Source organism: Sylvia atricapilla, chromosome 11 (genome assembly GCF_009819655.1).
Source record: "Sylvia atricapilla isolate bSylAtr1 chromosome 11, bSylAtr1.pri, whole genome shotgun sequence".
NCBI classification, from domain to species: Eukaryota; Metazoa; Chordata; class Aves; order Passeriformes; family Sylviidae; genus Sylvia; species Sylvia atricapilla.
Window position 1 is genome coordinate 15,413,184 of NC_089150.1, and position 25,295 is coordinate 15,438,478.

Genomic DNA, 25,295 nt, shown 5'->3' on the forward strand with positions numbered 1-25,295 from the left:
GGGTTTCTCTTCCCCAGCATCTCCAGTAAATTCCCAAACCCCAGCCATCCCTGCAGCCCAGACTATCTGCAGTGGATTTCTAGGCAGTATGTGCACGACAGCAGTCCTCTCCCTGGTGTCCTCTGGTGTCCCCAGCCCCAGTCTCCAGGAGACAACACACAGGAATCTGGTCCCTGTTAATAGGCCATTAGCACCAGCAACATCCAGAGCTGAATGTCTCGGTCTCTGAGCAGCCAGCAGTTACTGTGCAGGGTCCAGTGCAGCAAGTGTGGAAAGACAGATGATTTTAATGACAGGGTGTCCATTGAAGTCTCTGGTTTGCAGGAGGTTGTGATAATTCCTCTTTCTCCCAGATAAAAGAAATGCAGAGTAAGAGAAGTTCCCTGGCCACTGCCGGGTGGACACTTTAAATATCTCATTTAATTTACTAGATAATTATCACATTTATGGAACAGCTTGTTTCAATTTTCTCATTATCACTAACTGAGATGATAGTTTATTTAATCCACTTCTGCACCACTTCACAGACAATGAGAAATGTGGGAAGGAAAGTCATTCAGAAGAGCACGTGGAGCCCTGGCGTAGCAGGTTGGTACAGATGAGCTTTCAGTGTGGAAGCCTCAGGTTTCTAATGAAGGTCACTAATGGGAAGCCATGTGGAACTGAATAATTTTGCAGGACCTGTGCTGTTGTCCACTGAGGACTCAGGTCATGCTGGAGTTCAGTGGCTGAACCAGATGCCAAAGCTTTTTCTCTGAGACAGTAAGAAGCCTGTGCTGTTAAAAGACTGATATATTGTCTGCCAAGAGGACTGAAGCAAATGATGAATGAGATCAGAGATGAATTTTCTCTAATACTAATACATTATATGTAAGAGCACAGAGTGTTTCCGCTGATTCTGAAAGAAATTTAATCCTCTGCCACTGAGAAGGAAATGGGTTTGTAAGTCTAAGGAAGGAATGCATCATAATCCCAGAAGAATTAGGCAGTGATTTCTTGGCACTGGAGATTTGGCAGGATTTTGACGTGGAACAGGAGCAGGTTTAGCCAGTAGATTTCAGCAGTGGCAAGTGGGGTGAAGGACACCTGTGGTCTCTTGGCTGTCCCTGGGCTGCTGTGTCTGCTTTCATATCCTTACCCATATAACAGTAGAAAAATTAATTATCCAGAGTTTTCACATGGAAGAGAGCAAATTCTCATGCTGCTAAACCACCTCCTTCTCTGATCACAGGGCATGTAAAGTCCTGCCATGGGACAGGATGTGGTCCCAGCTTCACCGTCAGCCATGGCGGAGAATCACCTGATGGCCCAAAGGGAACTGCCAGGGAGCTCTGACAGCTTCTCTTGATTTTTCCAGTGTGACAAACAATCCAACTCACCAGCTGTCCATAGCAGAGCAGGAAGAATGGGACTGAGGGAATTATATTTACCTTCACACCTTTACTGAAGGCTTATGCAGACCCTGGAAACATAAAGTAAAATTGTCCCTCTTATTTCAGTTGGCTTCTTAAGAAAGAGGTACACAGAAGGGGCCTGAAGACACTGAGCTGAGTATTTAGTGGTCTCTCCCTAGAATCTTCTGGAAAAGTCAAATGAAATGCCAGGTGTGCATTGCAAGGGATTTGTTTTTCCAAATAGAAATTATAAGATGAGGAGAAAAAATTTCGTTTTCAAAAGTAAGGAACTCTTTAGACTCCAATTGTAAATCAGACTTTCCTGCATTCATTATATAAAATATCTGCTTGACCTGAAGCTGTTTAGGAATTACTCTTTAAATATTCTTTTGAGCGCCAGTGTCAGACCTCTGTCTAAAAAGTCCTTTATAATGGGCTGTTCTGCCTTCAGCTCCTACTCACTTTATGCTAATTGCTGACAAGTCATAATTTTCCAGTAAACCGCTCAGAATAAGCTCCATGCAGATATTCATGATACAATAAGTCTTTGAGCAGCCACTGGGACTGAAACATGAAAAGCAAAAGGCATTTCCTTTTGGGATTTGACCCCCTGATGTACTGCTTGTCTTCTAGGCAACAGGCACAAATTCTGTGTGTGGATGGTTGGTTTCTAATCCCCAGATCTCAGTGACGAGTTGAGGAGCTACCTACAGGATTAGCTGCTTTAGGATGGGGTTGCAACTCCTGCCCTGACTTAGGGGAATGAGGTGCCCAGATCCCACCAACTCTGGTAGCATGTTTACTGAGGACTTTTGGAATCCAAGGTGTTACCTCCGGCAGTGCCAGCTGCACTTCTACTGCAGCCTGAGGGAGGGGTGGCCGTGAGCTGTGTGACAAGGACGGGCGGCCAGGGTGCACTGATGACCACTGCAAGGTCCCACTGCTGCCTGAGGAAAGAGCCCAACTGCAGGCAGGCCCAGGAAGGGAAGCACCAGCAGGAACTTCTGGCCAGACCACCTAAGCTAAGGAATAAATCCTCTGGTGCATTTAGCCCTGCAGACACACATCTGCTGTCCAGTGGTGAGCAGGGGAAATTCTACAGAGCGAGCTCGTTCCAGGAAGCTTTAGTCTTATTAGTTTTTGGAAGAAACCCAGGAAAAATTCCATTGGAAAGCTGAAAGCTATTATGGCAGGATAGCTGCTAAGTGACTTGGTATTTGCCCTTGGAGACCAGCTCTCCCAACTTTATGAAAAATTATATAATCTGATTCTCTGGTTTCGTGTCACTGCAGGCCCAGTGTAGAGTTTTCTACAGAATGATCGTGATGTTCAACATCTGCCGTCGTATTTCTGTTCTTTTTTATGGGTAGAACAAAAAGGAAAATTAGAAAGAAAATGCTGAAAATATAAAGTTTCTTACTGACTTGCTTCTCCTCGGAGTCCAGTAAGTTGTGGAACACTGTAGAATTTTCAGTTACTTTATTAAGTAACTCCTAATGTCACTTACGGGTGTTTAAATAGAGGAAAATGGCATTTTTTCCTCTCTGCCAATTAATTTATTGTGATTAACACACAACCTTCAGGGCATCACCATCACCTGTGGGCCTCTGCTTACCACCACAGCTGTCTGGTGTGTCTGTTGAGCTGTTAACTCGGGGCATTGTCCCCACCTGGAGATGACATTTGTTGGCATCTTGTCTGGAACAAGCTGATGATGTACTTGGGAGGAGATGTTGAAGCATGAGGGAACAGCCAAGCTGGGACTTCAAGGGAAAGAGGCAAGTAATCTTTTATTGTAATATTTGTAATTCTTACAAATAGCTCAGCCTGTGGTGGGGTTGAACTGGCTAGGAGCTAATGAAATCTGCCTCTTCCCTCCTTTGGTTTTGGATGGACAGGCTGTGCTGCTGTGCACAAGCTCTAAGCATCTCTAATTTGTAGGGATGGTTCAGTTGTCCATTAGGGACCAGGGCTGGCACTGGTTGTGGCTGGAAGAGGATGAGGGGACCCAAACAAGTGGTTTCTGCTACTCCAAGTGACCATGCAGTGTTGCTCCACATGCTGCCTGCTGAAGGCTGCAGGAGGCACCTGCCAGGGCCTCCCCACAGCTCTGACATCTGCCCCAAACGTGTGGGCTTGGGCTGAGTCATCCCCCAGGCAGGTCCTGACAGAAAATCCCTGTGACTCAGGAGCTCCCAGGAACACTGAGGCTGGGAAGAGCCACCAAACAAGGGAGGATTTCTGCTTGCCACCACGCTGCTGATCCTGATCTGCCTGGGGGCAAACAGGACATTCAGACATCTCGTAGGCTTAGGAAGGGAAAAGAATGAGTAGAAAACAGGAGAGAAGAATGAGAATAGGGGTGGAAAGCCATTTTGGCCTGGAGGGCTCAACAGCTGCCTATACCAAAGTCTCTTCCCATCTCCCTGTCACACAAAAGAGGCTTCAGTGCTCCCCAGAAAACTGATGAAAGGTGGAAATGCAGAAAGCAGGGATTGGAAAGCTTTGTTAAACGCTGCTGAGCAGTGCCCAACACAAGTATTTTCTGTTTCAGAAGAGAGTGCCCGGTGTTGGGAGAGCAGTGCCCAGCCTCAGCCTGTTCTGTGGGGGCATTCTGGAGAGCAGAGGGGCTGGGTTCAGGGCAGTAACAGGGATCTGGACAGGGTACACACCATGGGCATTTTAGAGGGCCGTGGCCATCACCAGGAGGCAGCTAATGTTGCATCTGATCAAAGAATGAGGCAAAATGAAACTGCAGTGGCCTGAAGTGGCCGTGTCCCCTGTGATGTCAGTGGGCAAAGGGAAGGCCAGGCTTCAATTCCCAAAAACTGTTATACTGTAGTGTCATTAGCAGGCTAGGCAGCAAAGCCAAGGATTAGTCCTTTGAAGTTCCCAGCCCTCTCCCACTCTGCTGTCTTGTGCTTGGGGCTGTTTGAGGCCAAACAGTGTCTCTGTGCTTGCAAGGAGCTGTCATGCTGTCAGGAGCTAGTCAGAACTGACAGATAATGCTCGATTTTACACTATAACCCATTTTCTTCCCCCCACACCAACTGTACATGTCTCTTCATGCCCAGGCTGTGTCATTTCCGTTTGTTTCCAGTGCTCACATCTCTCTGTGGCTGGGCTCTCCTCCTCCCTGCCTGCAGAGCACACGTGAGGTCTGGGCTGTGCCTGGAGCTGTGCAGACTTGCAGAGCAGTGATTCCAAGCTGGCTGCTCACTGGGCAGGCACAGGGGCAGGGATGGCACAGGCTGGGCTGGCTGGCACTGGGCCAAGCAGGAGGCAAAGCCAACAGCTTGCCACTGCTCCCACAGTAGGTGTGGTAGCATTAACAGCAAAGGTCTAAGAACAAATGAGTAATCTCCCTTTCAGCCCCAGTAATTTTGTCTTTCATAATTTAAAAAAAAATAAAAAATTGAGTCCCTTTGTGCTCCATTGCTGCATCCTGAAGGCCAGTAAATATCTTTGCTGAACCAGATAACTCTTAAGGTCCCTTCCAACCCAAAGCATTCTAGGATTCAATATAGCCCTACCATCAGTGTGGCTCCAGCTGAATTTAACCCCCCTGTGCTCACAGGCGTTGTGCATCAGACAGCAGGGATGTCCTGGGGTGCCATCAGACACAGGCAGCCCAAGGGGGAGATTGAGGCTCAGTTCCAATCCCCTGAGCCCCAGTCGAGAGCTTTGAAGCGTCTGACCACTCTTTCTCACCTGATCTGGAAAAGTAGCAAAGCAACTTGTCCAGTGTTCCACACACCGGTAGTTTTGCTTTGGTTGGCAAAGCCCATGACAACCAGATACATTCATTTTAAGGTGTCTCAATTTTAAGAAGATAAAATTAAAACTTATTCCATTTAAATAATTTGGAAATTCATTTAAGTCTTCCAGGAGTAAAGGCCAAGCTGTACAGAAAAGAAAGAGCTGTAAAAGTGCAAGGATTTTTTTTCCTTCAGGGAAAAAACCCCCACCATTTTCAGATTGCTATGACACGTTTTTATGTGTTTATCTTTTCCTTCCCTGTTGATGTGTTGGAGATAACTAATAAGCTGGTAAGGGCTGATTATAATAGATCCAAAAATAAGACTCAGAGAGATTCCCCACAGCCTATATCCGACAGGTCTTGTCACTTGGATGCGTTTGTGAAAGGCTGGTTTGTCTCTCAGATGACAGATGCTTTGATGAGCTAATCATCTCATTTCCGTGAACTGCACATCTGTAAAAACAAAAGGGGATGAGACTCGAACAAGTGACTAAGCCCTGCTCTTGTTTGCATTGTTCCATTGCTGTTATTTGAGGGGAGCTGCCGTGCCCCGTGCCAGCTGACAGGTGACGTGACAAGTGCTATTTTGAGCAGATGACTTCTCTCTGGGGTTCTGCTCACCACAAAGCCCACAGGTGGTTTTTGCCCACACCCTGGTGGTCTCTGGCACCCCAGGAGCAGCCAGCCTTGGCTCAGCCAACCTCTCATCTGGTGAACGTGTTGCTCCAGCTCAGGAGGCAGGTGGAGAGGCAAAGCTCAGGAGGAGGCAGCAGGCAAAGGTCCCTGGGGGTGAGAGATGCTCCTCTCCATTTCCTGCACCAGTGACCAGTTCATCCCCACTGCTGGGTCTCCACAAAGGCCACAAGCAGCAAGAGGGCCTCCTTGTGCTCAACACATGTGGAGCAAGTGCTGGCCAAGGGACAGGGGTCAAGGCCCTGCCAGGGCCATCAATTTTGTGAGGTCACCTGCTCCAGGAGGCAGTAGCTCTCATCCATGTTAACTTGGGCAGAAGCTGGATGCTAATCAGGTGGTTTCCTGCCTTTGTTATTGCCAAGCCGTCATTTCCCATTATTTTTTCAGTGTTTGTGCTCAGCAGCCAGTGAGATACAAAGATGAGCAACCTCTGAGGCTTTCTATACATTTCCTGGGCTTTTTCTTTACAGTGTGGCTCCTTTAACCTGGAGCACCAAAGGTTCTGAGTTTCCTGCAGAGGGCCTAGGGGCAGTTCAGTGGCTCAGTCCTGATGCTGAAAGTCCTCACATCCATCCTGTACATCAAACCCTCCAGCCCATATATTCATTCTGAAGGGTCCAAACAAAGAAATTTAGTGTATGGTAACTAATTTACCTTTGCTGTCTACCTCTAGGTAGTTTAAATTAAATTTGCTGTATGTACCTTACCTCATGTTTTCCTGGTTTCCTCTTTAATTTTGTGGTCCTAGGTTTCATTCCCTTCTTTCAGTGTTTTCTGCATTGATTTTACAGCAGAATAAATTGTAACTGTGTCAATCCACCAGTATGATTATGTGAATCAGGAAGTTTGGTTTTTCTTCAGTGTTTTTGTGCAATAGAGGTGTGATGAAGGTGGAGCAGATAAAGATCCTTGAGAGGAATATGCCCAGCTATTGAGGCTGCAAATACTCAGAAGTTTGTTTCCTTCTCTCAATTCAAACATGAATTTATGAGAACACACTGTGTGTCCCCCACCTCTGCCTGTCCAGAGCCATTTATTTCAAAGCAAGAAGGGCTTTTTTTTCGTTCTGAAGTGGAAGCTTAAAAGGAAATTATGAGGTACTTTCTAAACCAGTTTTGCATCTTTGTTGCTGTTTTATCTGTAGTAATTTGAAGTGCTGGGGGTGGAACTCTTTTTGATGGAATGCCAGCAGAAAAGTAAAGCCCAGCTTTAACCCTTGGGCTTCTCTTGTCATAGTTTTGTACCTCAGGATTGAGTTCTGTGGACTGAAAAACTTCCTTGCACTTCTCTGGCAGATGTGAGGGGAATTCAGGATGTGTGTCCCTGGCTGACAGTGGACTCAGAGCTCTGAGGGTGTTTTTGCAGGGCCAGGGGGGTGTGAAGGGAGCTAGCAGAGCTGATGGGGGGCAGCCTGCTGGTCTGTGGCCATTCTCTCCCTGCTCTGTCTTTGCTGCTGCTTTGGGCTGTGTTTTCCTTTGGTGGGGGCTGCAGAGGAGCGAGAGGAGCTGATGCTGTCCTTTCTGAGGTGTTTCCAGGCTGAAAATTCAGCCCTTATGCTTTAGCCAAGGTTCCTGGCATGGGGTGCTGATACAGGACTGTCCCAATACACAAAAATGAGTTGCATGGTGAGCAACCAGCCTCGGTGAGTCTCCTCCCTCCATGTCCATGGATCAGCCCTGGAACATTGCTCAGTGATGGCTTTTTGTAAGCAAGTGATGTCTGTTCTTTTTTTTTTTTTTTTCCTTTTTTTTCCTTTTTTTCTTCTTTAGTCTTAGTTAAATGTATCAACATCACAACATGGACACTGTACCATGGGCTAATGCTGCTCCCAAGCAAGAGTTAAAGCATGGCCATTGCCCTTTTCCATTTCCTTACTAACAGCTTCAGACCTCAGCATCTACCAAAATAGATGCTGGAGCCAAAAGCTAACAAAGGTGGAAATGATCTCTGCAGGGCAGGCTGCTGTTTCCTGTGATCTGGTCTCAGGCCAAGCAGATACAGCTCCAGCTTCAGCCCCTGATTGTGCTGGAGATGTTTGCAAAGAGCTGCCACTGTGCCCAAGGCTGGAGCAGCCCAGGGAACTGTCTGTGCAACATGGAAACAAAACAAAACCAGGAAAGAGCAGATGTCCTACCTAGAAGTGTGGGTCTGGACTGAATAGGCACGAAAGGATGTTATGGTTGTGGGTTGTAAAGGGTCACCTGTCCCTTGGGAACCAGCTTTAGCTTACAGAGGAGTATGGCAGGGACATAAGAGTCTGGAGGAAAAAGAGTTTGGTGGAGCTACATTTGAGCTGCAGAAATGCAGAGAAAGGCACCTCCTTCTGATCCCTGAGGCGTGTGATGGGAGAATGCCAGCCCCTGGAAGCCCCCAGTGGAAGCTACTGAAGGTTAGAAATTCAAGCTTTGTGCATACAGGGTTTTGCACTGAGAAGCAGAGTGTTCTCAATGTCCAGAGCACTGAAGGGCAGGTATAAAAGTCACCCATGTCATTGCATCTGCGAGGGGTTGGGTATTGACAGAATTTTACTTGTGGCTCTTGCCCTAATGCAGTTAAGATCACCTTAAGTTTGAAAAGTGATTTGAGATCTTAAGATGGTGGATTGGTCTTTCTAGAAAGAAAAAACATTGCTATATTCACCTTCTTTTTCAAACCTTTTATTATAATTGCTTTCTGTGAGCACCAAATCCACTGAAAAAAAAAAAAAGTATAAAGCATTAAAAAGTCATTGCTGTCTGTCTCTTTTCCCCCACAGATTGCTGAAGTTTCTCAATTTTGTACTCAGTTTCCATCACTTGGGAGACACATACATCAAGCCAATAGGATCCATAAATATTCTTAATCCCATTTTGCTGGCAATTTTTTCTTGCTTTAATCTAATGCAAATGCGATCCCAATTCATATGAGAAGCCACACTCCTGCCTGGCTGCCTTGGCAGCAGTGCCCCCCCAAATGAATCACACTTATTTCGTGTTTACATGATCTCTAGGCTTTGAAACCCTTCAAAGGCACCCCATAATACACCCTCAGTTTCTCCCAGTTTGCAGGCACTGGAGGAAATACCGGAGGCTGTTCAGAACAACAGCCCCAAGGCAGGGACTGGGGTGTGCTGGAGACTCGTCTTGGCAGTGCCAGAAAAGGGAAATGCTGCGTTTGAGGAGGGTTTCTCAAGCACTCCTGGCACTGTGGGCAGGGGGCTGGGGGAAGGGGGATCAGCCAGAACTGAGCTCCCAGCCCTGAGCAGGGCTGTTGTCTCCCAAAGGTGTGTTCCCTGCGTGGCAGGACATGTCACCCTCGTTAAACTCCCCAGCAGCACCCAGATCTGGGGCTGGTGATTTGCTTCTGGGACCACTGCCATGCCTCGGGGTGCCTGACGAGAGGATTATTTTTGTTCTTTGCTGAAGACACTGTTTTCCAAATGGATCATAAAAAGAAAAATGTGCTCGTAGGTGTTGAAAGAGCAAATGCTTTTGCGTTTGCCTGCACTGTGCTTTTTCTGGTTTCTCTGCTCCTTGGAAGCAAATGGGGGCTTTCATCAGGATTTTAAATTCTGGGTCCTTATGGACTGGCTTTGTCCACACAACTGCAATGAGGACTGTGATTTTAGGGGAAGGCAATTGAAGCACTTTACACTGATTCACAAAACAGACCTTCTCAGGCACCCTGTGCTCCCTCAGCCAAGTTTTGCCTTTTATATTTTCCTGGGTCTTTTTGGTTTTGGTGTGGAGGCATTCACGCTCTCACACACCCCCAGGGAGTTTCTGGAGCTCCATTAGGGCAGCAGCTTTGCCTGGTTTGAAGCTCATTTCATCTGTTCTCAGGGAGATGCTGGTGACCTCCTCTGCAGTATTCTGGGGCAGCCTGACATGCCACGTCTTGTAAACCTTGTTGTTCTGCGTTGAAATGCCTTTGCTGCCCAAAAAATGCATCCTCAAGGCTGGTATTTGGCAATACATGGAAGACAGGAGAACTGGAGAAGCTGTGGAAGAATGGCCACCTAAAGCATTAGGTACTGCTCACAGCAAACCCTCTTGGCTCCAAACCCTTTCTAGCCACTTTTGGTTTTTTCTTAGAAGGAATTTTAGAATTTGATGCCAAAAGAATTGCTGTGATGTGATAAGTTTTGTGCTTTCTGTGGCACTTTTGAGTTGTGCAGGAAAATGGAAAGACTAAAATCTGTTTTATTCTTTTTGATGAAAGGGCTCGATATTCTCAGGATAGGGAGTCAATCTTCCAGGCACTTCTGAAACTGGTGGTAACTTGCTGATTTTCTGGGAGTGACATTTGGTGTCTCCCAGAGGGCTCAGACACACAGTGACACCCTCCTGCCCATGGTACTCTCATTACCTGCTCTTTCTCTGCTCTGTGCTACCAGAGACCCTCCTGGACCCCTCCATGCCTGTCCTGGAGGGTGTTTCTGCTGCATGCTTTTTCCATGCCTCTGGCTTTTAGTTTGGGTTTCTCCAAGTCCTTCCCACGAACTCCTTGGCACCCCCTTATACACTGATTTTGGAGGATTGTGGCCCTGGTTTTCTGCACTGCAATGTTTGGATCCATTTGGAGATTTGTGTTAGCAGGTCCCTGTGGCTGGCCTGCTCTCCTGCACCAGCAGGCTTCTCCTCAGCCACCAAATGTGCTGGTGTGTCATGAAATCCTTCCCCTGACTCATCCTTCTGCTCCTTTAGACTGCCCACTCCCAAAGCACACTGTAGGCTGGGATGAGGAGCTCACCCGGGCACGAGCTGTGCTGAAGCCTTCAGCCAAGCCTCTCTGAAGCTTCTGGAGAGGAGAAGGTGGAGACTGGGACATGAGCTTGTGTCCTGTCTGGATGCTGAGGAAAAGTCCTGAATTTGCTGAACCAAAGAGGCCTTTACCTTCACTGGCTGTGAGAGTGTCTGGGGAAAGGCTGGGTCTGATGGTCAGACACTCTTCTCTGCTGCCGGTGTTTTGGATACGGTGATATCTCCTCTTTCAGTGCTTTCAAAAAGCTCCTTTTTGTGAGGTCAACAAAAAACAGTTTTTCACATGCATTTTTCACACAGTGGAGGAGAAGGAGCTGGTGGAGCTGTAGGGATGTCCCTCCCATCACAAGCTGGGTCCTCACCAGGTACTCTGGAGGCCAAGCTGGCACTCAGTGAACGGCCAGAAGGAAATCAACAACATCCTCTGCCACTGAATATGCAGGGTTATCAAGCATTTCCTGCTGTCAAAACCCCACAGAAATGGAAACAGCAGCTTCAGATGATTTTTTTTTTACCTCCATCATTTCATTTACCAACCACCCAAGCTCTGGTTGCAGGGTCTGTCTCTGGAGCAACCCTCCTGGGTGGGTGGATATTGTCTCTTTTCCCCGTGAATTCTTTGTGGCACTGTTGCTCTCCTGACTTAAACATTTGGTGCAGTTAAGGAGAAGCAGTATCATCAAACTGTCTGTGCAGAAAAGTGGTGATCAGGGACAGCCTGAATGTGTCACACCAGCAGCGCCCTATGAGGTGTTTGCTACCTCCACAGAAGTTATGTGCAGACAGTTCCAGTTACTCTGTGACTTGCCCAAAGGGGAAAGAGCTGTTCAAAAATTAAAGAGGTCAGTGGGGCCTGCAGAGATTGCCTCTTATTTCTGTGTGGTCCTGGAAAGTCCCACTTTCCCAGCCTGTGAAAAGGAGAATGTTCTTACCTGGTGGAGGTGGGAAGTGTACAGAGATGTGCAGCACGAGTGTGGCAGAGGGAAAGACAAACAGGCCCAGTGCTCTACAGTGAGCCTGAAGCACATGGGGCAGAGACTGAGCAGGATTGCCACTCCTGGAGAGGGCAGGACACAGCTGAGGTGCTCCTGGCTCCAAAGTCAGAGGGGAACGTACCAAGCCATCACTAGGAAACAACACAGTGCCTGCACGGATGAGACACACTCATGTGTCAGGTGGGACACATGAGTGACAGAGGAGCCTTGCAGAGAAAGGTTATTGCTGGTGGTTGTGTTTGTCTGTCTGGTTATTGCATTGAGCCTCTAAACAATGTATTTGATTTTTAAAAAATTTAAACACTTTTTGAGCCCAGCTTCAAAGTGACCTCCTGAGGTAATGGCTTAGGTAATTCCTGGCAGAGAACAACTTTTGAGTAAAAGCTGGAGCCCCACAATGAGGCCTTGAAATATAAAGCCACCACTTCATTTTACCCAGGTACCTGTGTGCCTGAAATACATCCTCCTTATACTCCTTTGTTTGAACTCTAGAATGGGTGACAGAGTTATTAATTAAAACTGTGGCATGCACAAGGTTTGGAAAGGGAACAAGAAATGCAAAAAGCAGTGATTTCTTCCTCCTCCTCTCCCTCCCCTGCAACTTATTCTATTCTTGGATTTCCATGTGATATCTTGTCCTGCAAATAAAAAATCCAATCCACCTCCCCCCTCCAGATTTACTTTGAGGAGGTTCTTGGGAACACCTTTTGCTTTGAACTGAATCATTGCTTTATTTCCTAGGTATGGAGGCACCAGCAGAGACCCACCCACCTCTTCCTCAGATATGGGGTATTGGCACTATGCAAATATAACACAAAAATCCATGTAGGCAGAAAATCCTGGTCTGGGGATATGAGGGAAGTTCACAGAAGCACCTTTTTCTTTGGGCTCACAGCCTTTTTTGAGTCAATGGTGACCACTTACATTACCTTCATCTAGGTCAGGTTCCTAAACTGGAAAGATGTAGAGCAAGTTACAGGTAAAATCAAGGATCCACTGGTCATCTCCTCTAGACAAGAGCTCAGGGCCCAGTATCCAGTCTGGCATTCCCCAGTGCTCTGCATCCCACAGAAAACCCTTTTTGTGATCTTCTTGCTGCTGCTCCCCATTGCTAAAGAAAACTGCTCTCCTTTACTGGCCTGGGTGCTGCAAGGAAAAGTTCATTGTCAGTAGGGATGTCATTTTAAAAAATTAATGCATTAAAAATGTTTCCTTCCTCTACAATAATGATAATTTTTTAGCTTCCTGCAGTGGAACATTTTCTTAATTGAATTCCTGATACACTGAACATCTCTAAAAAGCATGAATGGCAATTTCATCTTGCTGGCTGCGCTCTCCTAAGGGACGCTCTTTGGGGAGTGTTCATGACACAAAGACCTTTTTTCCCTCTCAGGCCCAGGTTTTTCCAGCAGCCTTTGCTCACCAGTCAGCATCAGCCCTTGTTCTCAGAGGGGTGGGTCCTTTGTTGGAGGCGAGTTCCTCTGTCCCAGGGTACAGCTACAGCTCTGCAAGAGCTACATCACCACTGAGCTGCCTCTCAGCACCTCCAGCAAATCTTCTCCTGCTTCTGTGAGCACAAATCCTGCCAAGGACTTGCTTCCCTTGCCAGGTGTGTCCTGACACTGGCAGGACTCCTGATGGGGGGTCTGCTCCCCCTGCTCTCCATCCCAAAGTCCATCCAGAGACACCTCTGACTCTTTTAGGTGCTTAGGAGCTTTGGAGAGTCAGTAAAAGTGCCTTTGGTGGTGTTAGAGTTGCCTTGTCTCATTGGAAATAAGATGAATGGAAAGGTTGGCCTCTTCCAACCTAGTCATTCTGTGAATTCTGCGAGAGAGGGGAAAGCAAAGGGAGGATGGGAATGTGCAGAACTGCCCAAGACATCATGTGCCATGCTGGGTCATTTCCTCTGGCAGAGGTTTTTTCCATGGTTACTCTGTAATGGTACTCTGTACCTGCCATTTTGTGACTATGGATGAAGCATTCTCATTTAAAAAGTTATTCCCTAAATCTGGCAGAGAGATGACAAATTTGTTGGGGGGGGGTGAGGAGGGGGGAACCAGAAAAAGTTCTGGAAATTAATCTCTTCATGGGAGGTCTGAATTCTTCCCTCTCCTCTAAAGGTCAGTGTTTATCCCAAGCTTAGCTGCACCAGGAGAACATCCACCTTCATTATGATTCCTGTTATCTCCTTCCTCCCAGGACAATTGTACTGCCTTGGGCTGCTCATGAGGGAAGGGAGCCCCACAAGCAAACTTCTTGGGCATGGGAGAGTGCTGGTGAGAAGCTGTTTGTGTGCAGTGGGAAGATGCCTACCCCAAAATCACTCTGCAGCCTTCTGCTGTGACCCACTGTAAGTGTGGCGGGAGGCACATCAAGTCTGCTGGCTAACAGAGAACAGTTTTCTACCCCTAAAAAATGATTGAGTGTTGTTTAGAAATAAAGCCCTGATTATCTACATTTCACACCAGGTCTGTGGGCCCAAGTGTGTACAAGAGCACATTGAACTCCCAGGGCTCAACACATCTGCTGTTGGAATAAGTTGTGCTGGGGGCTGACTGGACCCCTTCACTCTTCAGTGGTGATTTTGAGGAAAATGCACTGTACTGAAGATGATTTTCCATTTGGAATAGCACAGGAATGCTCTCCTAAAACACTGAACATGCCTGGTATTTTTAACTTAAAATGGCTGCTCAAAATACAAGGAAGAGTGTAGGTAATTAAGTCCCCGATCACTTAAAATTAGAGCATGTGGCTCAGAGAACACAGCCCAAATCAATGCCGCAGCACTTAGCTAAAGGCATCTCTAAAAACAGGTGCTATGGAATGGAAGAGAGGTCTAGAGACCTTTCAGCTCCCATCTATAGAACAAAACTGTTCCCTTTCGTGGTAATTTTTAATATTTTCCTTGTGACTTTGATTTGCTATGTAGAAGAAACAAGAGATAACAAACACCAAATTGTATCAAGCTCCAGAATTGTATTTTCCAACTGCCCCCCTTTTCCCTGGTTACGTGTGTGGAGTGCAAGACACGTTTTACTCAATGCCAGAGCAGACAAAAAGCTCTCAGTATGTTTTATATTTGTTCAGGTAGTAACTTAAATTAAAAAAATGTAGAGAGAGAGATGGTGACTGCAGCTCAGCCAGGTCCCTCTCACAGTGGTCTGTAGGAAAAGCTGAGCAACCTGTTATGGGTGGCAGAGGAATAAATCTCTTATTTCAATGGGCTGATCCATAAAGTATTTATGATTCAAGCCCTGCTCTCAGACAGGTCATTTTTGCTACAAAACGTAAATGTTTTATCAGCATCAGACATCCCATGGACTCACTGAGCCTACAAGAAGCTCCAGGTTATCAGCCCAAGCTTCTCACATCAAAGGGAAAGTCCAGAAAGAGTCTCAATGTCACAGGCTGGGGTCCTGCATTAAAAAATAAATAATACAATTTTTTATTACAAAAAAGGAAAACACGTTAAAAAAAAAAACAAAACCTCTACGGCTGAGAATTTTCAGAGAGTGATCAAACCCCCTGCAACCAGAGAAAGAGACCAACACGACTGTTAACTCCAGTTCTCTGGCTCAGACCCTAAATAGTTGAGGTCAAATTATTAATAGAGAAGGTGAGTGACAGACTCCAGATTTTCAAGTCAGGCTGCCTCCTGACATTTTCTGTCTGTAAAAATAAGTAGCCTTTCTCTACTTCTAACAGAAATCTCTTCCCTGGCTCTCCTTGACGGTTTCCTCTCCTGTCTCCACCTCCAGAGATGTCTGAACAGTATAATTTCCTTTTATTTTTAGCCATCTTTCATAATTGAAAGTATCTCTGTGTCAAATAGAAAACGTTCCCATGAATTCCTCAGAAGGCACTTAGAGCAAGCGATTTATGAGAATGAAACATTTCATGGGGTTTCACACCTGTGAACTTGGTGACACCAGCACATCTCAGCATCAAAATTTTCATGACATCAGGATGGATGGGCATGAGGTTTTTTCATCTTCCCAGCCTCTGTGGTGCTCCCTTTTGGGGTCAGTCCTGGATCTGGCCTGAGGGGTCTGGCAGGGGAGTTTTGGGAAGCAGTGGCTGCTCCTGCCCCTAGAGCTTCCAGTTCTTCACACTGAGGACCCAAAAACCTGCTGCCTGGGGCAAAGCTGCTGTTTCTCACTTATCAGAGCAAAAAGGGTGACTGCAACGCTCTCCAGAGATCCAGCCACATTCACAGGCAGTTATTCATCTCATCTCTGCTAAGAATCACTTGGAATCAGATCCACAGTCCAACCAGCTCCTTTTCTGCTCCTGCAAAGGAGCCAGAGCAGATGCCTCTGGAAAAAGGTGACACAGGAGCTTCCTCAGGCCTCCTGCATACATGCTGCCCACACATGAGTTTGCACTCAGGATCTTTCTGAGGCATCATTTTTGCCTTTGTATTTAATAATCTTTGAAGGATTTTTCCTCTCTGGATTAGCTCCCTTTTTCTCAGGCCTATTCTCTGCTCCTGTTTTGATGCTCAGGGAGACAGACCCTGCTCCTGCTCGTCCTCAGCACCTCAGCTGGATTTGGCCTCGACCTGAGGAGCTGCAGCAAGAGCAGTTCAAAGAAAGTGGAGGAGCAGAAACAGCCCCTCCATGGCCCACAGTGAGGCAAGAGTTGATGCAGTTTAATGTAGCTACTAAAACCAACCCTGAGGATCCAAGGTTTTAATTGCATCCACTTCATGAATCAAGCTCTCTCTAATCAAACTCTCTTGTTGTGACTCACCCTAGCCCAGAGCCAACTGCTGTGGAGATGAAGGAGACAAACCTCAGTTCTCTCTGCCCTTTTCCCCTTCCTAACCAGCCAATAACATCTCTTTCCTATGTGCCCCCTTCTAGGCTCCCACATGTCACTGCTCTGTCCCCTGCCACCTCCCAGGTGGCTCATGGATCTCACAGCTCCCTGGTGGAAAAGGTGCAAGGAGCCCTGTTCTGTCCTTAAAATTAAGGAGGCCCCTAATGAGTGCATGGACATCAGCTCTGGGGGTCTCCTGTGTCAGCCCCTCAGGGTTTTCTGCTGCTAAAGCTGTGGAGGAGAGTTTTCAGCACACTGCCTCTGTTCGGGAGCCTTAACACTGCTGGAGTTTATGAATCATAATGAATCAGCTGCCAGGTACAGGGAGGATTATCTGTGTGTGATCTAATAACTACCGGGTGTTTAATCACCTTTGGGGGGTTCTGAGCACATCACATGGCAAGCAACAGAACTGACCTTTTAAGGTGAAGCCATAGTTTTCTATGTTTCTCTCCCAGGTCTTCCCTTGCCTGGCTGTTTGGAGCATCCCTGTGAGCAGCAGGACCTCTTGGCCTGGCAGGAGCAGGAGGGAGTGCTATCCCTCAAGTGTTGTCCAGCTTCAGAGTCATTTACCACTGGGATTTCTGCAGTGATTTCAGCATCCAGGAAAGGAACTGAGTCTGAATTTTTGCACGGGGCTGTTGTTGCAAGGTGCCATGGACACCTAGAAGCCAACTTGGGCTCCCAAGAAGTCTGGAAAGGTTCTGCCATCGCAGAGAAGACATTGCTGACCTGTGACTGTGACCCAGCCCCACGGTGTGTGTGGGTGTGAGCTGTGAGGGGTCAGAGCTGCCACACCTCCAACCCCACACATTTGTGCACCCTTCATTCACTCACTCATTCATTCATTCATCCCAAGGGAAACCTTTCTCCCCAGTGAAGAGCTGCCTCTGCCAAGAAAACACGAATGATGAAGATAATGAAATGCCCTTTGCCTGTCTGTGGCAGTCCCTTCCTGCTGCCCCCCAGGCAGCACAGCAGCTGAGATGAATGCCACCAGCACAACGTCCTCAGCAGCCCCCTGTGCTAGGCTGAGCTTACCCAGCACAGACACATCAGCTGTGTGAGCACAATTCCATTGAACCGCCGAGATAAATTTAAAATAATGGCCTGGGTAACATCCACCCTTCCAGGAGCGTTTGTGGATGAGCAGGGCTTTTCTGGGTGACCCCACGCTCTGCCCAGGCACTGGCAGCAACTTTTCCAGCCAGCCAAAGCACAACTGCTGCTCTCGACTGCTTCCCCACGGCCCTTGGAGTGGTTTCAAGTGAAAAGCAGAACGGCGACATTTTAAATGTTGCCTCCCACACAGTGTCTCTCTTCAGCCTCCGTTGCCACTTGCTGTGGGTTCAGAAGGCTCTGGTGGATCAGTCTACCCCCGGAAAACTGCGGGTTTGCTAAAATAGAAGCATTTTTGCAGAAGGCAGTGATTTGGATGAATGTTTTGCCAGCACACATCTCAGGGATTTGCAATTTGTTTCAGCATTTTGTGTTTTTATTTTATTTTAGATTTAGTTGTCTTGTAGGCAATACTACTGAAACAGAATATTTTAATGTTTGTAAATAATTTTGGTGGGAGGGGTGGGGGGAAAACTGTTATTTTCAAATACGTTTTGAAATGCCAAGATTCCCTACCCAGCAGTAGTCTCATTTTGCTCTCATCTCACGGTATCAGCTCTGGTTACATAGAAGTTAGTGCCACTGGGAAAGGACCTGAATGTTTTTCCCACTAATGCGCTTTACTTTCAGGACAGTGAATTATTTAAAATGCTCTCTGTGGCCTCAGTCTGTCCCAGGTCACAATCTCATATTTTGTTAATGTCAGTCTCACAATCGATTTTTCCTTTTCTGGTAGCAGCTGGCATCTCCTGTCAAGGACCAAGGTGCAGTTGACACCTTCCTGGGTGGTGATGGAGAACGGGGCAGGTGGAGGCTGCTGTGGGGCACCAGCTCAGCCGAAGCTGGGGATGTCCATGACCTTCACAGCCCAGGGTGAGTTGGAAGAGAGCAAAACCAACGGCTGAGCAGAGAATTACACCAGCCAAGTGAAGCAGTCCCTGGGGTTGGTGGATCCTAGAGGGAAAGCATGGGACAAAACTGGAAAAGCCCTTCCAAGACAATGGGAAACATTTGAATTTGAAATGCCTTGGTAAAATGCTGTTTTCTGGCACCCAGGAGGGAAAGATGTTATAGGAGGGAGAGTTATAGGAGGGAAAAAGAGTAAGGAATAGTGTGTCCTAGTGGAAATTCCTGCAGCTCTTGGCTCAGCAGAGCAGAATTATTGGAGACTGGAGCCTGCTCAGGACACTGGAGCCATCACCTCCACCCTTGCAGGAAGTGGGATCTTGGGTGACCACAAGTGGTGAGCTTGGAATGTCATTAAAATGCAGCTCCTGCAGCAGCACAGAGCCCAGATCTCCCCGCTGAGCAGTTTCATCATGCTGCAAACTTCAGAGAGAAGGTGCCACCTACTAAATCACCCAAACCACTTCCTGCAGCACCTGTTTTTAACTCACACCTCCTGCCCCAGTAGTGGCTATCCCCATGAGCAAAGTGCTGGATCTGCAGCACAGGTTGCCTTCGGGATGGATGCAGGAGGAGTTACACACAGGAGTACCAGCTGTGCCCTCACCGTGGGCAGAACCAGAGCATGGCCCTGTTCCATTCTGCACTTGTCCAGCACCTGGCCAAGCCTAATGGATGACCACTGCTCCTGGACACGGACTGGAACACAGGCAGAGACATCTCTTGGGCTGGCTGGAGCCTTCTGTAGGGAGGAGGACTATGGCCCTCCCTGCTCACTCCTCAGCTTTCTCTTTCTCAAGGCCTTCAGGAAGCTGCAGAAGTTCTGAGATTTTTCTTTCCCCCTTTCTTGAAAGTGTGGCTAAAAATAAAGGGAGTGTTGAAACCAAGCCCAGCCCAGAAAGCAGAGTGTGTAGGTGTGATGCAAACCAACACCTGGGGCTGTGAAGCACCCTGGGGGAACTGGCACCCATCTGGCAGAAATGTTCTCTCTTTCTCCTCACTCTTTCTTTGGCACCTTGTCAAAGAGCACACAAGATGCTGAACCTTAAGTACTCTTGTTTGAAAATGACCTAAACATGTTGTTCTGGTTATGAGGAGAAGAGAACAAGGAGAGGACAACAGTTTTCATTTGTAAAACTATTTGGGACTCCCGAGCTTCTACTGTGCTCTCTGGTTTTATTTCCTGGCTGAATGTTCCTAGAGGTGGGTGGTAGAAAGCAGTGATGGCAGATACTGTTTTGAGGTGGTGGACCAGGATATTTCTGAGGTTTTGTCCCTGGCAGGTATAAATAGACCAGCAGACAAAATGCAGCTGACAGGGGTGAGTTCTTGGTCAGGGTCCAATGGAAAGGAGCTCCTTCAAGTGTCATAAAACCATGGAACTTCAGCTTAGAACCTGTAAGGAAGGCTGCTGTGTCCCCTTAATTACAGGTTTTCCATGGCTGCACAACATGGACATGCCAGCCCCTGGAGCCCCCTCGCTCACAGCAGCTGTGTGGGCAGGCCTTGGGATGGGATGGGGAGTCTCCCCCGAAAATGGGGGATTTACAGGGACTTTGTACAGTGAGAAAAGTCATAAAACATGTGCGTGACACTACCATAGACCCCCCAGAGGAGGCATCCTGCCAGAGGGGAGGGGATCTGGGCATCCAGATCTGGGCATCCAGATAATATGTCAATCCTTAAACAGCCTAAGGACTACAGCTAATCATGGATTAAGGACTATGGTGGACAAACATGGACTTGGTGTCATCTCCAGTGGGATGGAGATTGGCATTTGGGACAAGGGGAATGTGCCCCTGTTGGGTTCTGTAAATTGGTTGGTAATACCATGATCTTGGAGCAGCTCTGATCCTCCCTTTGAACAGCCAGGAGAGGCTGTGTGCAGCCACAGGGATGGGAGAATTACCCTGGGACACAAAAAGAGCCCAGATTTGGTGGGTGAAGGTAGCACACGTGGGACAGTGCATGTACAAGATGAGTGTTATGAGCTGCATTGGTCTGCAGCAGCCTACACAGGGGCACCTCTCAGGCACAGCATCCCAGCAGCAGCCTGAGAGGCAGTAATTCCCCTCTCCTCCCTGCCTTCTTCATCCCCAACATCTCTGGCAGGACTGGAAAACGGTAGGAAAGTGTCCTCCAAGCAAGCCAAGTCAGAGAGCCATGAAGGTGGAAGGAGGGCTGTGAATCCAGGAACCAAAGGGGCTGGGGTTCCAGGGGCACCTTCCCAGGGCAGGGCTCCCAGGGACAGCCCAGCTGGTCATATCTGTGGTCACCAGCCAGAGAAAAAGCCATGAGCTGCCAAGACCCTGCATTAACCTGCCCTGCCCTCATTCCATGCCCTTGCTGATGTAAGTGCAGGGCCGGGAGCAGTTTGTTCCCCTCCAGCCCCTTCCTGCTTATCGGGGGCCAGCGGGGAGAGCAGGAGCTGCTCCCACCCCACAGAGGGACCCTGCAAATCCTCGGATGAATGCCTGCACCCAGAGCTGTTTCCCAGGGGGATCGGGGCGGATTGGATAATTAATCACAGCTTGTCTGGGGGAGGATGAGGAAGTCTGAATAAAGATGTTAACGGCTCTTAAAGGCTTTCCTGGTTCGCAGAGGGTGCTGCCTCAAACAGATTATCTGGAAATATTATTAGCTGAAGTGGGAAAGGTTTTTTTCCTCCTCTAGGCTCTTTGCAGCAACCCTAAATCTGCTTGAGCTGAGGAGACAGGTTTTATTGTGCAGGAGGAGGTGGGGGAGAGGTGTTGGCTGTCAGTGGGTCAGCAATTAATTGGTTTATTCCTTTCTCACGGTTATTTTCTGACCAACATCGGCTAAAGCCCCGGTGCCCACTCTGTCCCAGCTCAGCAAACAAGAACCGTGGGGATTTGCACTGGGGGGACCCCAGGCCACGAGATTGGCTTTGCAGGGGCTGCTGGGAGGTCCCTTGTCCTGCCAAAGCCTGTTATCTCCGTCTTAGGAGGAGGATGTGATTAGTGTTTGCTGCCATGGGATGTCAGCTGAGGGATGAGAACCGTGTGCCAAGAGGAGGAGCGAGCTGCCGTGGGTATATGGTGAGTGAAAGCAGAGACCTGCCCCTTTTGCTCCAAAGGAAACATTCCTTCAGATGTGTCTGTGGCCTATGAGTTCAGACAAATGCTCTTGTTCAGCCCTATGCTACCTTCTATCCTGGCAGAAGTGACCCTCAGTGAGGGTGGGCTCTCCTCCATCTGCTGCTGCCATCTGGGAAATAATTTCTGATTAATCCAGCTTTATTGAAACAGCATTCCTGTTTACCTGTGACTTTGTTACAATTCTAAAGCCTGTCCGGGTCAGAAACAGGGTGCCATCAAGGCACAAACCTCGTGCCCTTCCAGCTCAGCCCAGCCTTTGCCACCAGATTGCTGCAGTGGGTGGTGGGGCTGTGCAGGCACAGCTGTGCCAGGCAGTGGGGCTGGCTGTGAGCACAGCAATTGCTCTGATGGTGCACTTTGAGCTCAGAAATCACCTTTCAGGCCACAGCAGGGATGGAGAAAGAGCACAGTCGGAAAGATTTCAATAGTTGTAGTTTGGCATCATTCTGGCTCAGAGAAAAGCAGAAATTTTGGGTCCTAGAAAGGTGATGGAGTGAGGACTGTGGAATTGCTGGTGCAGGGCAATCTCTGAGCCTTTCTGGCCTCCACAGGCCTGCTGGGCAAGTGGGAGAACCCCTCCATGGAAAAATTCATTTGAAATCACATTGTCCACTGGGAACATTCCCTGTTGCAGTGCTGCTGCTTCCCTTCCTATTTATTTAATAGGAATTAGGCACTCTGAGCAGAGTCCCATGGGCTGCTTTCTTCATGGCTGCATTGATTCCCAACAGCTAAGCCAGCCCCAAAGAAAGCCTAATGAAAGCAGCAGATTTCCAGGTCTCTCTTTTTCCTTTACAGGAGACTGTTACTTTCACACACAAAACACAGTGAGCCCACATTGGATCCCCATTCTCCGTGGAGATCAGCCTGCAGGGATGACAAGAGAGGCAGAGTGAGTGCCCAGCTCTCCAGAGCTCAACTGCAGAACCACAGGATCCACCAAAGCCCTTCAAGCCACCCATTCCCTTTCCCTTGACTCAGGACTGGAAATAATGGCAGGTGTGGAGAATCCATTACAAAGAGCCCAGTAACCCTCAGTGCAGCACTGCTGCCTCCATAAGCACCTCTCCAGCTGCTGGGAGACTGCAGCAGCTCTCCCTGGAGCAAGCAGACACGGGTGGTGCTGGCATGTGTCTGGAAACAGCCCAACAGTGACAGGAGGCTGAAATTTCTGGTTGTTGGGGCCCTTCCCCTCTGCCATGGGACCTCTCACCAAGCCCTGTGGTTTCCAGACAGCCCCTGCAGGGCCGGGGGCTCTGGGCTCAGTGATTTCAGGGCAGTGTTGGCAGAACAGGAAGATAATCTGTTTCCTAAGTTAAAATTGCTTTTTCCTCCTGAATGGTCCTTCAGGATTCACAAGGCTGTTAAGAGCAGAGGGGGTTTGGCTGGCCAGCCTGAAGGCAGTGCTGGGATGGAGGGGAAGGGAGCAGGCACTGCCTGGGCGGGCACTGGAGACAGCACATTAACCATGGCAAGGGAATGTTGGCCAAGGGCTCCAGGGAGCCCTGAAAGCAGCACACGTTGTTGAGTAGCTCCTATGGGCCCATACTGAACCCAAGAGCTGTGTCCACACCCAACAGTGCAAGATTTTTGTCCAAGGGCTCCTGGATGGAGCATGGAGCAGGCAGGAGCCTGGAGAGGGACAGGCTCTTTGATGTTGGACTGGTTACTGTGCTAAGTTAACCCAAAACCAAAGGGCCAGTGTTTCTGGGCTGCAATGCAAGCTCTGAACTAAGCCAAGCTCTGGCATGTTCAGGCATTCCTTTCCTTCTTGCAGGATGTTTCTGGTATCACATTTCTCATGGAAATCAGACATGAGGGTCAGGAGAGTGGCACAGTGGACCTGACAGTGCTTGATAAGGCAGATTGATGCTCTAGGAGGAGTAACTGGACTGGGGCTTGTCACAGGCATCTCCAGCCATATTCCCCCTGGGCCCTTCACTTCCTTCAGCCTTTATCTCTGCAAAGCAAGTTGGATTGTAGCCACTAGGGCTGAATGCATGGAGCTGGTGGTCTTGTGTTGCCCACTGCAGTGCTAGAGATGCATAATGTCCATGGTGGATAGGAGATCAGCCTTGTTCTTGCCTTGAAAATCCCCCTGTTGCTAGGAAAGACCAAGGCTCATACCCCAGCTTATGTGTCATCAATAACCTCTCCTGCTGTTAAAATTGCGTCCTGTCTCTTAATCATAAAAGGCTTATTTTCCCACACTGGAAAATGAATTCAGCGCCGTTGGCAAAGCTGGGGGCTGGGAAGTTTTAATTACTGTTTGTACAGTGCTCTGAGGCTCTAGGGTGAATGGTGCTGGAGGCCTGGGAAGGGTTATATTATATATCAGCAGTTACTTTTATTTTATTTTATTTTGTATGTGAGTTCTGTGGTCTCATGAGCAGCTCCTTCCCGATGGCCCTGCAATGGGGCTTCCCAACACAAGCAGTACAAATCCTCCCTCTCCTGTCACAGTTACTGCTGCTGAGCATCACTGCAGAGTAAAAGGGAGGCCTAGAAAGTCCAGTGTCCACCTACAGACAAAGGAAACTCAACCAGAGCATGTCTGTAAATACCCACCTGCTATGCAGAGAAGAGCCCTAAAGCTCTCCTCTCACAAGACTTTTCCCATTAAAACATCTCTTCATCAGGCAATTCAGTCACATTCTGCATGACCCTTCCTGCCCCTTCCTTGTTCAGAGCAACCCCTTCTTAATTATAATCCATCAAATTCCTCTCCCCTCTACCTGGAAAAGAAAATGGGACCTGGGGACAAGGAACAAGCGCAAAGTCATAAGTCTATTTTCGTGGGAAAGGAAATCAGTCCAGCACCCTGCTGGGAGCCTGCTTTGCCTAAACCCTGGCAGAATGCAGCCTTAAGAAGTTAAGGCTCTTAGCAGGTGAGCACTACAAGAGCTCTATTAAGCACAGCTCAGGTCTTTGTGGTCAAGTGTTCCCGCTGCACCCGGCGCTCCTCGTTTGGCACAACGGGGCAATTGTGGCTGCACCCTCTGCTCAGGGCACAGGCGGCTCAGCAGCCCCTCACAGGCCAGGGCTTTAGAAAATCATTTTGCAGAGGGATACGAGTGTTTTCCAGGCAAAGTCCTGGAAAAAGGACACGTTAGTTATCAATTAGTGTGTGCCTGCGTGTGTTCAGCTGCAGGCATGTGATGGTGTCTAGGCTGGTGATGCCACCCACATGAAAATCAGTGAGAGAATATGATCACTTTGACCTAACGTTTCCTAGGGTTTTTCCCCCCACACCAGTGTTTTGGTGGCACGTTTGGTTTCTGACAGAGACTTCTAAAATATTCCACTGATTGCTTCAAAGGACAAAACTGGAGTTAAACTTAAAACTTGCCTAAGCTTACCAAAAGCACAATCCTCTCCAAAAGACATGCTTTCCCTCTCTAGCCATCTGCCACCTGCTGGTTCCTCTTGGATGGTGGCTCCTGGGATGGTGGGTACCCCTCGCTGCCTGTGCCAGGCATAGTGGGCAGGGCAGATAGCCCAGGGGAGGACCCCAGGGCGAGGGCAAAGCCCCAGAGTAACAATACTTCAGTCACCACCCAGTGGGTGACATGCCAGCACTGCTTCTGATGTTTTCCTCACAATCTGGGACAGACAGAAGGCAGGCAGGAGTTTAGCTGAGCCTCTGTGCCCCTGATGGTGCTGCCTGGGAGGGTTTCATTCACAGGTCCTTCCTGGCTCCTGCTGCTGTGGCTTTCCCAGGGCAGGTGGCTGCAGCTCTCATGGGT

At 48.3% G+C, this 25,295-nt stretch overlaps 1 long non-coding RNA gene across 1 annotated transcript in view; it reads left to right on the forward strand.

Annotated features, from left to right (window-relative positions):
• The window catches only part of LOC136366168 (uncharacterized), a 39,076-nt gene extending 15,359 nt beyond the window's left edge, over positions 1-23,717 (forward strand). The window contains exons 2-3 of the long non-coding RNA XR_010744477.1: positions 18,264-18,397; positions 22,348-23,717. This is a non-coding gene — a long non-coding RNA (uncharacterized lncRNA). The remainder of the gene's footprint in view (positions 1-18,263; positions 18,398-22,347) is intronic.
• The last annotated feature ends 1,578 nt before the right edge of the window (positions 23,718-25,295 follow it).